The sequence below is a fragment of the Brachycentrus maculatus genome, unplaced genomic scaffold (genome assembly GCF_059751285.1).
Source record: "Brachycentrus maculatus isolate JH-2025_06_01 unplaced genomic scaffold, ASM5975128v1 h1tg000069l, whole genome shotgun sequence".
Classification (NCBI taxonomy): domain Eukaryota; kingdom Metazoa; phylum Arthropoda; class Insecta; order Trichoptera; family Brachycentridae; genus Brachycentrus; species Brachycentrus maculatus.
The window spans coordinates 3,198,967-3,212,465 of NW_028280823.1; the positions used below are offsets into that span (position 1 = coordinate 3,198,967).

At 33.5% G+C, this 13,499-nt stretch overlaps 1 protein-coding gene across 1 annotated transcript in view; it reads left to right on the forward strand.

Moving 5' to 3' along the window:
- Dus1 (Dihydrouridine synthase 1) overlaps positions 1 to 13,499 on the forward strand; it is a 51,227-nt gene that overhangs the window by 28,971 nt on the left and 8,757 nt on the right. The window lies entirely within an intron of this gene.

Sequence of the window (13,499 nt, forward strand, 5' to 3'; positions counted from 1 at the left end):
AAAGGAGCTTACAGCATACATTTTTCAATATTTCATGGCCTATCAACTACTGATGCAAAGAAGTTAGCATTTGAATGTGCTTTTAAAAATCGAATTCCAGATCCCAATAATTGGAATGATAATAATACAGTAACAAAATATTGGTTGAAAACAGGCCGCTAAATAAATTTAAAAAAACATTTCGATAAAACAGTCTAAAAAAAAACTGAAGAAGAAGCAAGTGTTGGATTCTTCTTCCGACTCAGAACATAAAGAATGCTTGTGTTTGGTATGCACGAAGAGTTTTGATTGCTCTAAACCTGGACAGAAATGGATCCAGAGCATCACATGCATTAAATGGGCTCACATTTCCTGCATTCGTGGCGATAAAGTTAATTTTACATACTCAAATTGTGATTCGGACAGAGATTTAAGCGATTAAATATTAAAAACTTAATTGTACATGTTATTATATATATTCTACATATTGTTGTTAACAATTAAATATATGTTTTATTATTGTTTTAGTTCGTAACAACATGCCCCCGCCTTGTAACAACTTGCCCCTGTGTGGGGCAAGTTGTTACAATTTTTGAAATGTTTTAAATATGCTAAAATTATTTTTGTGGACTTTGTTGGTACATATTTTAATTGTTTTATTATATTTTAATATATGTACATTACGATATAATCAATATTATGTATCTCAAAATAAACAGTTACCAGATATTTAGCTTTTAATTTTTTTGTAACAACTAGCCCCCCCTTCCCCTACAATGTTTTGCCGCACATTCGTCTGAGAGAACGCATTTCGACTGCATTCAGTATACTTTCATCCTTCTTTTGCCAACCCCATGCTTCAGTTCTATACATTGGAAAGTGGTTGGTAATAGAGGCAGAGGAAGACCGAGGATAACTTGGCATGATGACGTATTTTAAATACTTAAAAGTGGTCAGGTCAGAAGTTGGTTTAATACGCGTGTATGTATGGGAAGATGTATGAATGCAGAAAAGGCGAAGATTGTGTGCAAACACAGATTGTTTTATTCTCTCTGCCTACCCCTGAAAGAAGGCGTGATGCTTAGTTATTTAAAAAAAAAATTATAAATATGTATATGTATATATTTATATATATATATATATATATATATATATATATATATATATATATATATATATATATATATATATATATATATATATATATATATATATATATATATATATATATATATATATATATATATATATATATATATATATATATATATATATATATAAATATATAACTACCCAAAATTTAATATGACGTAATACATAAAATTTAAATATTGAAATCATAAGTACAATACATAATACATATTTTAATAATGAAAAGTGGTAGGCGTCATGCCACGGTGACGTTTAAATAAATAAAATATAATATTTATCTAAAAGGTGTGGCTTTTCTTCATTGTATTGAGAAAAACATACTCGTATTACTAAATTTATTGAGGGGTGTGATCGTTCTATTATAATATGGGAAAGCACTCTGAATTGGTAAACCTATTTACTAATTAATTTACCCAACCCTAACTTAAGTTTATAAGTGTTGTAAGAAAGAAAGCAATGTATCTGAAGGAATAATTAAGTACGCGCGACACGGACAATAAAATTGAACCATGACGCGACAAATTGATCGTTTACAGAGGTGTTATTGAAATGAATGACGTTTGTCATTTTTTATTGATGAAAAATTATATAAATATTGATTGCAACTCTGAACCTTGCCGTCAAGCCAGAAGTGTACTTTGTATTGTTAGAAACATACATTGATATGACTAGTTTTATTTTTGTTGTTAATAATTTAAGAGAAAATGTGGGGATTTCGTCATTGCCCGGGAATAGCCCTGTTTTAAACCCAATTTAACATTTGTAGGCAGGATTTGGCGCTAAAATACAAAGATTTACATACCAGGCAGCGAAGCAACTGAACGAAGCTACAAAAGTAGGTGGGGTGAAAAGATTTTGCATACAATTATTAATAATATAATTTTATCAAAACAATATCAAATCGCTGTCGCCATAACGGCAACTGGGGGCCACGTAATATTAAATTATTTATAATTAGATTTTTAATAATAATATCAAGTATTTTTTTCGAATTTTTTAATCGATTTTATCATATTTAAATAAAAATTCATTCGCACCCCACACCCAACTTATATTTTCATCCTTAGAAAACATTCTTTCCAAATATATCAAATCATCTACCTGTTCCTAAATTTCCCCATTTACTGCTTTTTTACATCCAGATTACTGCATTAATCTCTTTCAAAAACCATGACTTTGGATTTGTCAACATTCATCAGCAAATTACTTTTTTCTTGCACATATTCTACACTTTTGAGACTGACTCCTACATGTCTACACTACTATCGGCATAGCACATATATAGAACACAGCATCGTCAGCATATAAAAGGCAACAGACAGTCGAATCCATAAATTTAACTCCAACCTTTTAGTTCTTTCATGCAATCATCTATGTATCGATTAAACAGGCACTGTAACATTACACATCCCTGTTTAACATCTCTAAAGATGCCAAACCAAGATGAAAATGAACCACTTACCCTAATATATGCAGTGATTTTCTCGTACAAGGCTATAATTTTTTATAAGGTAAAATACTTACTTTAATATATTTATTCAATATTATCCTGGACTGGTACACGAAGTGGAGGGGGATCACCTTTCCTTCATGTGCTAAAGATCAAGATAACACTGTGTTTATATGATGCAGTGCCTTATGCACCATCGGGTGCAGATGAAGGTTTGCAGAAATAAAATTGACACTTAATAAGGTATACATATGGACTTGAAACAAAATATTAGGCGATATGATTTCTGTGGCCACTACTGAATAAGTATGTATAGTTTGTAATATATAGTAACTATGCCCTATTGATTGAGTGGCGCACCCTACCGGATATCCTGCGGACTATTCGAAACATCCCCCGAGCAGAAATGTCGAATATTATATCTAGGTTAAACTAAAGTAAAACAAATAAATTAGGTGATCGACACTCACTGGATACGGCGTCCAATACACTCGAGCAGTTGTGACCTGTTTTGAGGCCTAGAATTTGATCATGTTGTACATTAAAATACCAAATAGGGATGTTTCCTACCGTGGACCTTACCCATGTACAAACTTGTGTTTAATTAGTGAAACTGGACTACGTTAATGGAACCTGAATTACGTTATAGAACTTGGAAATTCATAATCACTAATGCAATTATGATTTTCAGTCGGAGCAGATGGCATGCCCGTGTTCCTCATCCCTTACATATTAAAAACATATCGAAAATGAAAAAGCTTTTTTTAAACACTACATAGAATTACCGAAAATTATTAGATCATTACTTTAGCAAAAATATGAATTATTTTTACCGTTATCCGGACCAACTGGTGCATAGGTTACTGCATCGTATAACTGTGTTGTCTTGATCGTTTAATACACGAATGAAAGGTGATCAGATGAAAGGTCCAGAAAATATCAAATAAATGTAAGAGTTAAAAAAAACACATTTACTCGTATTTACCCTCTTGGGAATCTAAACCGGGAGCTCCAGCGTGGTAGCCAAACGTGTTGACAACTGCGCTACGGAGGCGGAATATGAATAATATTCTTAAATTGTATCTTTAAAGATGGTTTAAAAACCGCCATTTAAATGGTTAATACAATTGTGACGGCTTGTACGTACAGGAATGAAATCCACTAAAATCACACAAAACCGGGTGAATTTTGTGCAATAAACTAGGCTTATTTTCTTTTTTTATTATGAGCTGCAATTTTTTTCAATCATGTTTTAAAGCGTCTCCCAGTATGTAAAATAATTCGGTAAGGATCTTACGTTTATAAAAAAAGGCTGTACTAAATAAAGCTTTCTTAAATCAACTATAGATACTGCCGCGAACTCACACGTGAAGCAATGTGAGTGAGAATTATCTGATGTATGTACGATTTCAAAAATTTGAGTATTGTGGTTGTCAATCATGGGTAGAATAGTGAATGTTACACGTGTTGTGTAAAGTGATCACTTAACCAGCCTATGACTTAGCAATGACAGTCGTAAGCTCTGTAAATACCCAGACCTCCATATTCTTCTTCATCTATATTGAGATGTCAAAAAAGTATATAAAAGGCATTGCGTAAATTATTGATTTCTCGTACTGTTTTGTTCTTGAGATTTTTTTTTGTAAAAATGGAAAAAATTACTACATTTATTTATTATTCTGAATTTGATAATCACAAGTAACATACCGAAGAAAATTATACCTTTAATCTATGCGATCCCGATGTCACATTCATTATATATTATAAAATGGACTCCCAATGTGCACATTTACTAACAGCTGTCGGACTCCACATTCCGAATGAAAATAAATTTCTCGTAGTTATTGAAAAAAAGTACACCATTAAGAAGTGAGTCTGATAGATCAGTATTCCGCAAACTTTTTCTATTCAAGGAACACCTACCAAATTAAGAAATTTCATAGGTGCATATTTACCATATTATGGTAACATATTATGTTTGATGCGAAAAGTGAGCCTACTTAACTGAGCACAGGCAATCAAAATTTGGAGCAATAGTGTTATTTTCACAAAACTAGACTTTTTTCCGCGGCACACCAACTAATCACCACGGTACGCCAGTGTGCCGCGGCACACACTTTGCGGAACTTTGTGATAGATGACGCAAAAAGAAGAAAAATAAGAAATATGAACTTTCAAAATCTCTTTATCTACAACATTTTGAGTGTGTCCAAATACTTGCTCACAAATCTGGATTATCTCCAATTATAGGAGTATTTTTCATGTTATTTTTTGACATCTCATCAAAGATGAAGAAGAATTAGGAAGTCTGGGCATTTACGAGGCTGACTACCGCCATAGGCTGGTTTAAGTGATCACTTTACACACGTGTAACATTCACCAATTCTACCCATGGTTGACAATCACACTACTCAAATTCTTGGAAGTTTTAAATATATATGAAATTAACCCCATTGAAACATTTGAAACAGTGTTCTTGAATCACTAGAACTTCACTAGAGACATCTATTGGTGAGATGAAAAGAAGGTTTTTATTGAGCAGAAACTCTTTAATTAGTATCTGAGGTCCGAATCCTGGATTATAATCACACACATGAGAAACGCCAGAAAATATCATTTTAATTTTTTTCATTTTAGCTTATTATTTGACCAGATAATTTATTGACAACATTTTGAGTGTGTCCAAATACTTCTTTTTAATTGTCTTAATATTTAACGTTCAATAACGTTTTTGCATTTTCGTAATCTAAAAATGGTCCGAATCTAAGTTATAATAATTAATTATACGAGTTTCGAAAACAATATAATCCAAAACTTTTTTTTCTCTACGAATATTCAGGGATTACGTGAGTAGAACTAATCTTTTGCAGAGTTTGCATGGATTATCGTCTTTAAATTGCTTATAATGTGTAGTCTCATTAATGACCTTAACTAGTATGATGAAAAAGGTCACTGATCACTTGTCAGCATTTTAGTTTATGCTGATCCTAAATTAAAGATAAACATGGCCGTATATAATTTGTCCAAAATGACTTTTATTATGGTTGAGTATCGCGAAATCTGTAGTTATACAGAATATCGTTTTTTTAAAGCCTTTTTTTAAACAATATTTTTTGCTTAAAAACATATGTTTACATTTTGCTCGTTATAGCAATACACGCGTTTGTTAGTAGATAGTAGTTTTACGTTTAATAAATGCAAAACTATTAAATGAAACGTAGGTTATGGCTGATATCTCAAACGCTCAAATAAAAACGCATTCGGCCGCTCCTAAGGCTGGATGTCTCTCCACGCTCGATTTTTTTAAAGAAAATGTATTGGAATTTGATTATTTTTTAGAATGTGTATTAGAAATTATATTTTTTTTAAACTCCTAACCTTTCAATTACTCTTTTCTTTTAAAAATCATACATTTATTTCAATGAAGAACTAATTTTTTCATTACAAAACAGGTGTTTTGAGAAAATAAATTCAATTATGTCAAATTTTACCGAGGTTTAAAGAAAATTAAGTCGCGGGCTATCGAATATCCCGCCTTAAAGAGTGACAATGCATTAAAGAACGGTGATCCGTCCGTCTGTCGTTTAAATCCGGAAAAAAAATGTCTGACACGATGACTGTTATAAAAACTAACTTACCATCGCGCCGATTGCCCGCAGAGGTAGGCAGAGAAAATAGAACGCCACACTCCCCCTGACTGCAAACATTTTCCCCTCTTCCATGTTCATGCATGTCCTGACAGACAGGCCTGACTTTCACGTATTGGAAAAACTTGATCATGCCTAGTTTTCCTCTGTGACTGTTATTACCTGCTTTGTATAGGATACTTCTATCTTTTTTTACTACACGTGATGTTAAACTCATTTCTTCTGTGACGTTAGTTCGACCCCAATAGAGCCCTTTTCTCTGTATGACATTCAGAGTGCCTTTGACATTATTTTCCATCCCTTATCGATTTTCCTATTCTCGATGAAAGCTGCTCGATGTTTTTGTCAGTGAAGCACAAAATAATATAGGGTCCGCCATCTAAAGTTTTTTTTTTCAACTAGTGCTTATTTCGTGAATGGTAACACTTAGCTCATGTCTGATTTGACAGATAATTAGTTTTATCCTTCCGCTGAGCGAATATGGTTGTGTATACGCTTGAACAACGCTGGGAAATATTGCGACATTACTTTGAAAATCATGGTAATGTTGCAGAATGTGTGCGAAAATTGCGTACGGTTTTTGGAAGAAGAGAAGCACCGTCAGCTCCGTATGTTCGTTATCTTGTGAAAAAAGTGAAAGAAACTGGCATCCTCATCGATAAACCAAAGCGTGAAAAGCCAAAAACAGTGCGTACACCCGAGAATATCGATGTTGTGGCAGAAAGTGTGCGTGAAGCGCCATCAACATCAATTCACCGTCGTTCTCAACAATTGAACATTTCGGAGACATCATTGAGACGAATTTTGCATAAAGACCTTGGTATGACGCCATACAAAGTCCAATTGGTTCAGGAGTTGAAGCCAACTGACCATCCAATGCGTTTTCGCTTCGCTGAGTGGGCCTGCGATCGACTTACAGAAGATGCCGATTTTGCCAAAAAAATCATCTTTTCGGATGAAGCTCATTTTGATCTTGGCGGGTATGTAAACAAGCAAAATTGTCGTATTTGGGGCACAGAAAACCCGCACGCATACATTGAAAAGCCGGTACACCCAAAACGAGTCACTGTTTGGTGCGGATTTTGGTCCAGAGGCATAATTGGGCCATTTTTCTTTGAAAATGAGCAAGGAGTGGCCGTTACAGTCAATGGCGATCGTTATCGGGCCATGTTGAACGGATTTTTGTTCACAAAAATTGAAGAGGAGGATATTGGCAACATTTGGTTTCAACAGGACGGCGCTACGTGCCACACAGCCGTAGTTCAGTAGTTTTTTTTTATAGCATTTTCAAAAAAAAAAAGTTATTTGGCGGACCCTTTATAGCAAAACCTTGATATAACGGACCTCTATTTAACGAACTTCGGGTATAACGGATAAAAAATCCGGCCAAATTATTGACTATTCGTCAGATGACAAAGTTCAGCTATGTTAAGTATAAGTATTTTTGCGATTTTATAGAGTTGATCATTAAAAAAAACAGCAAAAACTTTAATAGTGCAAACAAAACTTGATCCCTTTTTCAAAGCAGGATTACCGAAAGCAAGTGCGTCGATGTTAATCAGCAACGTCACTTCGCGACGAGTGTCTAAAAACAATAAATAGAATTTTGTTTGTGTTTTGTATTATTTATTTATACCTAGATACATTGTTATTTATTCAATATTACCCTGGACTGGTACCTAAAGCGGAGGGCTGATCACCTTTCCTTCGTGTGTTAACGATCAAGATAACACTGCGTTTATATGATGCAGTGCCCTATGCACAATTGCACTATGCAGTGCGGATAAGGGTTTAAAGAAATACATTGTATATATTTCAAAAAAATGTTTTTCGATAAATAATATTTTGAACCAATTTTTATGTAACGGACTTTCGGCTTTAACGGACACCCCCCCTCAAATCAGTCCGTTATATAGAGGTTTTACTCTACTTTTATTTCACTGTTGTCGGGAAGAAAATTCGACACATAACAATAACTCTGCGTTATTTTTGTCTCTCTAGGCTCATTGTGATTTCTTTTCCTCCCTAGTCCTTATAAAACAGGGACTAGTGTATGAAAAATGGGAACTAATTGTACTCTTGAGCACGTATTCCGTGTGTGGAGGAGATAAGAACTCGCAGAAGAGAAATACCGACGCAGAGAAATATATTGTCATTGCTTAGCTTTTCATTCCGGCACATTAGATAAAAGATAAATGGCGTACGACGCTATGAAAAAACTGATTCTGGAATTATTTTGTAATATAGGTCATGCCGTTTTTCATTTTCCGGTGAAAAAAATGTTGAGAATCTATTTTTTCTCACACTGCTGAAAATAAAAGTTTTTCTCTACATTATTCTAGAGAATCATGAATGTGCTAATTTTCCGGAATACTGAAAACTTTTGTCATTAGCGGTAAATTGTTTTTTGTTTGAAAATATTGAAAGAATGACAAAAACGAAGGACAATTCATAAAATAATATTATAATAAAATAACAACTTTAAAATTATTTCCACGTGTGTCTTATTTGAGCAGTGACCGACAGAATAATTAATTTTTTAGAATATAAAATGCAGTTCCACCAAGAAATGTCTGTACAAAACTTGAATCTAAAATAATATTAAAGTACTCATTTAAAATAACTGTTTTTGGCTTTATTCAAAACCGAGTACACATGAAGTACCTAGTTATTTTAATATATAAAACAAAATTACATAAAATATAAACATAAAATCAATACAAAATGGGCTCACATTTCGGTACAACTTAATTTCTTAATTTTCGACATAATTTTTAAAATTCTTAAATTATTTTCTTTTACAATATTTTGAGTGTGTCCAAATATTCACATACAAATGGAAAGAGTCTCTGCTTAGTAAAAACTTTCCTCGTAATACCATAGATGGCTATTGTGAACTCGCGCATACTGTATTACGAGTTTCATCAATATATATGTATCTAGAAGTTTCAAAACGAGTAGTGTGGTTGTCAATCATGGGTAAAATTGGTGAATGTTACACGTGTGTAAAGTGATCACTTAACCAAGCCTGCGACGGTCGTAAGCCTCGTAAATGTCTTCCATATTCTTCTTCTTCATCTATGTTAATAATTTTTCAAAGGAAAAACGAAGTATTTATAGATTTGGCGTTTTATTTGTAGAACCCCATTTTAATTTATGCATTAATTTTAAATCAAAACAGAATTTTTGAGTCTACTAAGTTGTATTTTATTAGCAAAAACACATAAAAAATTAATATTGTGACACTAGTTTCGCCTAGTTATGGCATTTTCAAACGAACATTCGTTAAAAATGCTATAACTAGGTTAAAAACTTGGCACAATATAAATTTTTAATGTGTTTTTGTTAATAAAATACAACTTAGTATACTCAAAAAATCTGTGTTCGATTTAAAATGAATACATACAAGAAAAACCAAGTTGTAGTTTTTCAGTAATACTTATGTATTTTTGATGTAGGTTCAACTAAAACATGTATTTATTTTTTATAAACATGTTTATAAAGTGTGTTATGCTCGAAATAACCGCCGTCAAGTCTCATCTGTCAGCTTCCAACTGCTCTGGCAACTTTTACAAACTCAATTTTCCTGCATTAAACTTTCCAAACGCTTTTCAGCATATATGTTCACTTTTATGGTTTACACGTTAGGGTTTGAAATGAGCCCATTAAGTTCCAGGATAATCCGAATGAACGGCCGGAAACCATTTGAGAACTTTTTTCCCGAAACTAACAATCTGCTTTATTATTCTCTGAACATAATTTATCAACAATATTTTCCCATAAACTTCGCTTTTTTATTGACATGCAACATTTAAAGTCTCATGTGTTTTTTTTGTACATTTAAGACATGAAATTCTTGTCGTTTTATAGTAAATACCTACATAAGTCAATGTTGTTAAAAAATACACAACAGCTAAGAATCCTCGTTACTTACTACTACTACTTCTTCTTCTAACCCCTATCCGCACCCAATGGTGCATAGGGCACTACATCGTATTGACACAGTGTTATTTTGATCGTCACTTACATGATGGCAAGATGACTCCAGCACTTCAGAGACCAGGATTATATTAAATACATATTGGAGTGTAAAATCAGTTATATTTATTTTCACCCCCCCCCCCCGATGGGAATCGAACCTGGGATCTCCAGCGCGGTAGCTAAACAAGTTAACCACGGAGTTGGACAGCTTCCTCGCATCCTCCAAAGTCAGATTCGCGTCCTGAAGTTCAGACGAAAACTGCCGACAAATTAGTAGACAAGTAGTTAAAATTTCAACGATATTCAAGACATCGTGTGTTTTTACAAGATAGCAAAGAAGTTTTGAGGATTTTTTTCTATTCTTGTTATTATTATTACTATTTTTATTATTATTTCTATTATGTATTCCTATTCCAAATCTTGCAAATTATTTTAATTATTTTATTATTGCGTAACACCCTGTATATTTTATTTCTATAATACTAACAAGCGTTTCTCGACTTCGTGTGGTTCAACTTAATTTCTATATATTTTAAAATATGCACATAGTAATTTCATATGCACACTTAAATTATCAGCAAACAAGCTATAACAGTTAAATCTACCCAAAATTCTTGTCGTAAATTTAAGAACATCTCATAAACCGAGTTTGTTTGCTAAAGGCATTATCATTATTATACACGTAGATATGGTTTACTTAAATTTTAAGTATATTAAAAAAAAAAATTGTCCGCCTCCTTAGCGTAATGGTCAACACGCTCGGCTCCCGTTCTGGAGGTCCCGGGTTCGATTCCCAGGGGAGGTCAAATAAATATAAGTGATTTTTTCACTCTAATATTTATTCAATATTACTCTGGACTGGTACCTGGAGCAGAGGGCTGATCACCTTCCCTTCATGTGTTAATGATCAAGATAACATTGCGTTTACATGATGCAGTGCCCTATGCACCATTGGGGTGCGGATAAGGGTTTGAATGAGTGAAATATTAGAATTTTTAGATCAGTAGAAAAAGTAAGTTGCTTTCAAAAGGCATTGCCATTTTTAAACATCTAGGCATGGTTTATTTACATCGATGTAAATAAAAATGTAAATATTAGTTTGTTAAAAATCCTAGATTTCCTCAAGTCATTTACCGATCGATATATATATACAGGAAGACCGCTGAGTTGAAGAGACGAGCGGAGGATAGAGACGGGTGGAGACTGACAATGTAAAAAGCAAACCAAACATTACAAACGTGGAGGTCCTCACCAAAACGCTACATTTCCATTATAAATGATTTTAAGTAATCAGGAATTTTAGCTTGTAAAATTGTTACGTTTTGGTGCGATTTAATGACTTCAAATTGGTTTAACACAGGATTGGTCACGTTTTGTCGCAACTTTCATTAAGATTTTGATAGAATACAGTAAACAGAAATGATTTGAATTTACAGGATTTTTGGCAAAGGCAATATTGGAAATGTAACTTTTTGGTGAGGAAGTAACTTCTTTGCAAATGCCATATTGGAAATGTAACTTTTTGGTGAGGAAGTAACTTCTTTGCAAATGCCATATTGGAAATGTAACTTTTTGGTGAGGAAGTAACTTCTTTGCAAATGCCATATTGGAAATGTAACTTTTTGGTGAGGAAGTAACTTCTTTGCAAATGCCATATTGGAAATGTAACTTTTTGGTGAGGAAGTAACTTCTTTGCAAATGCCATATTGGAAATGTAACTTTTTGGTGAGGAAGTAACTTCTTTGCAAATGCCATATTGGAAATGTAACTTTTTGGTGAGGATCTCCACAAATATTCTAACACACGAGGAAAAAAAATCAAAATACCTTAAGTGAATGGTTACCCAGCGGAAAATAATTTAGAATCATAAAATTAAATTTTTTATCCTGAGAAATGTCCTGAATCCAACTCGTAAGTACCTTAATAATATAATATAAACAGTAGTTTTCATTTAAATTTCTTTTAGTGCGGTTGTGCAGTACACGGAATTTTACCGTCCGGCAGTCCGGTTTTTGAAAATAAAAGCGACTACAACAATTTCTCTCTCTAACCCTTATCTGCACCCAATGGTGCATAGGGCACTGCATCGTATTAAAGCAGTGTTATCTTGATCGTTAAAATACACGAAGGAAGGTGATCAGTGATCTTCTGCTTCAGGTACCAGTCCAGGGTCATATTAAATAAATATTAGACTGAAAAACCACTAATATTTATTTTGACCCTTTTGGGAATCGAACCCGGGACCCTCAGCATGGTAGCCTAGCAACACTACGGAGGCGGACAACAATTAAGCGTGATGGAATTTACGCGCAACGTGATCACACACCGATCGAAGAGCATCGACCCGAAGAAAGATGGACAAAACCACAAGCCAAGCCAGTCATCCTTTTTTACGCTAACTGAAGTGCCGGACGGTTGAATTTCGTGTAGTGTACAAACGCCCTTATTCCTTCCTTCAGGGCAATATTTCTTTATTTCTTCATTTAAGTACGATCAAAGAACGCCTTCCCCACAATTCTTCGAACGACCAGTTTAATTTAATGCCCCTTTATTTTCTTCTACTTGCCATTTACACGGCAATTCTCGAATAAGATAAAATTAATGTTGCAAGAAAAGGTGGTTTGAGATGTAAACACAGACGCAAATTGCTAGTACCAGAGATAAAGGAAAAATAGGGTACTTATGATAATTTCACTACAGCTAACTGACACATATTAATAAATCACAAACCATGCAAGCAAATGATACCCAAAGGCGAAATTTACTTAGCCGATAACAAAATACACTATCACGTGAGATTTTATATATCTTTAAATATATTTATATTTTATATATCTTTTGCCTCCGTAGTGTAATGGTCAACACGCTAAGCTACCGTTTTGGAGGTCCCGGGTTCGATTGCTTATTTTAGATTTTCGTTAATGTACACACCTTAAATTTTAGTTTGTAATGTTTTATTTTATTTTTATTTATTTTAGGTATAAAGATTATTTTTTTTACATTATTTTTTGACATATCATCAAAAATGAAGAAGAATATGGAAGTCTGGGCATTTACGGGGCTGACGACCGTCATAGGCTGGTTTAAGTGATCACTTTACACACGTGTAACATTCACCAATTCTACCCATTATTGACAACCACACTACTCAAATTCTTGGAAGTTTTATATATATGAACCAATTTAGAAACCTTGTTCTTGAATCACTAGAACTTCACTAGGGACATCTATTGGTGAGATGTAAAGAAGCTTTTTTATCAAGCAGAAACTCTTATATTAGTATGTGAGGT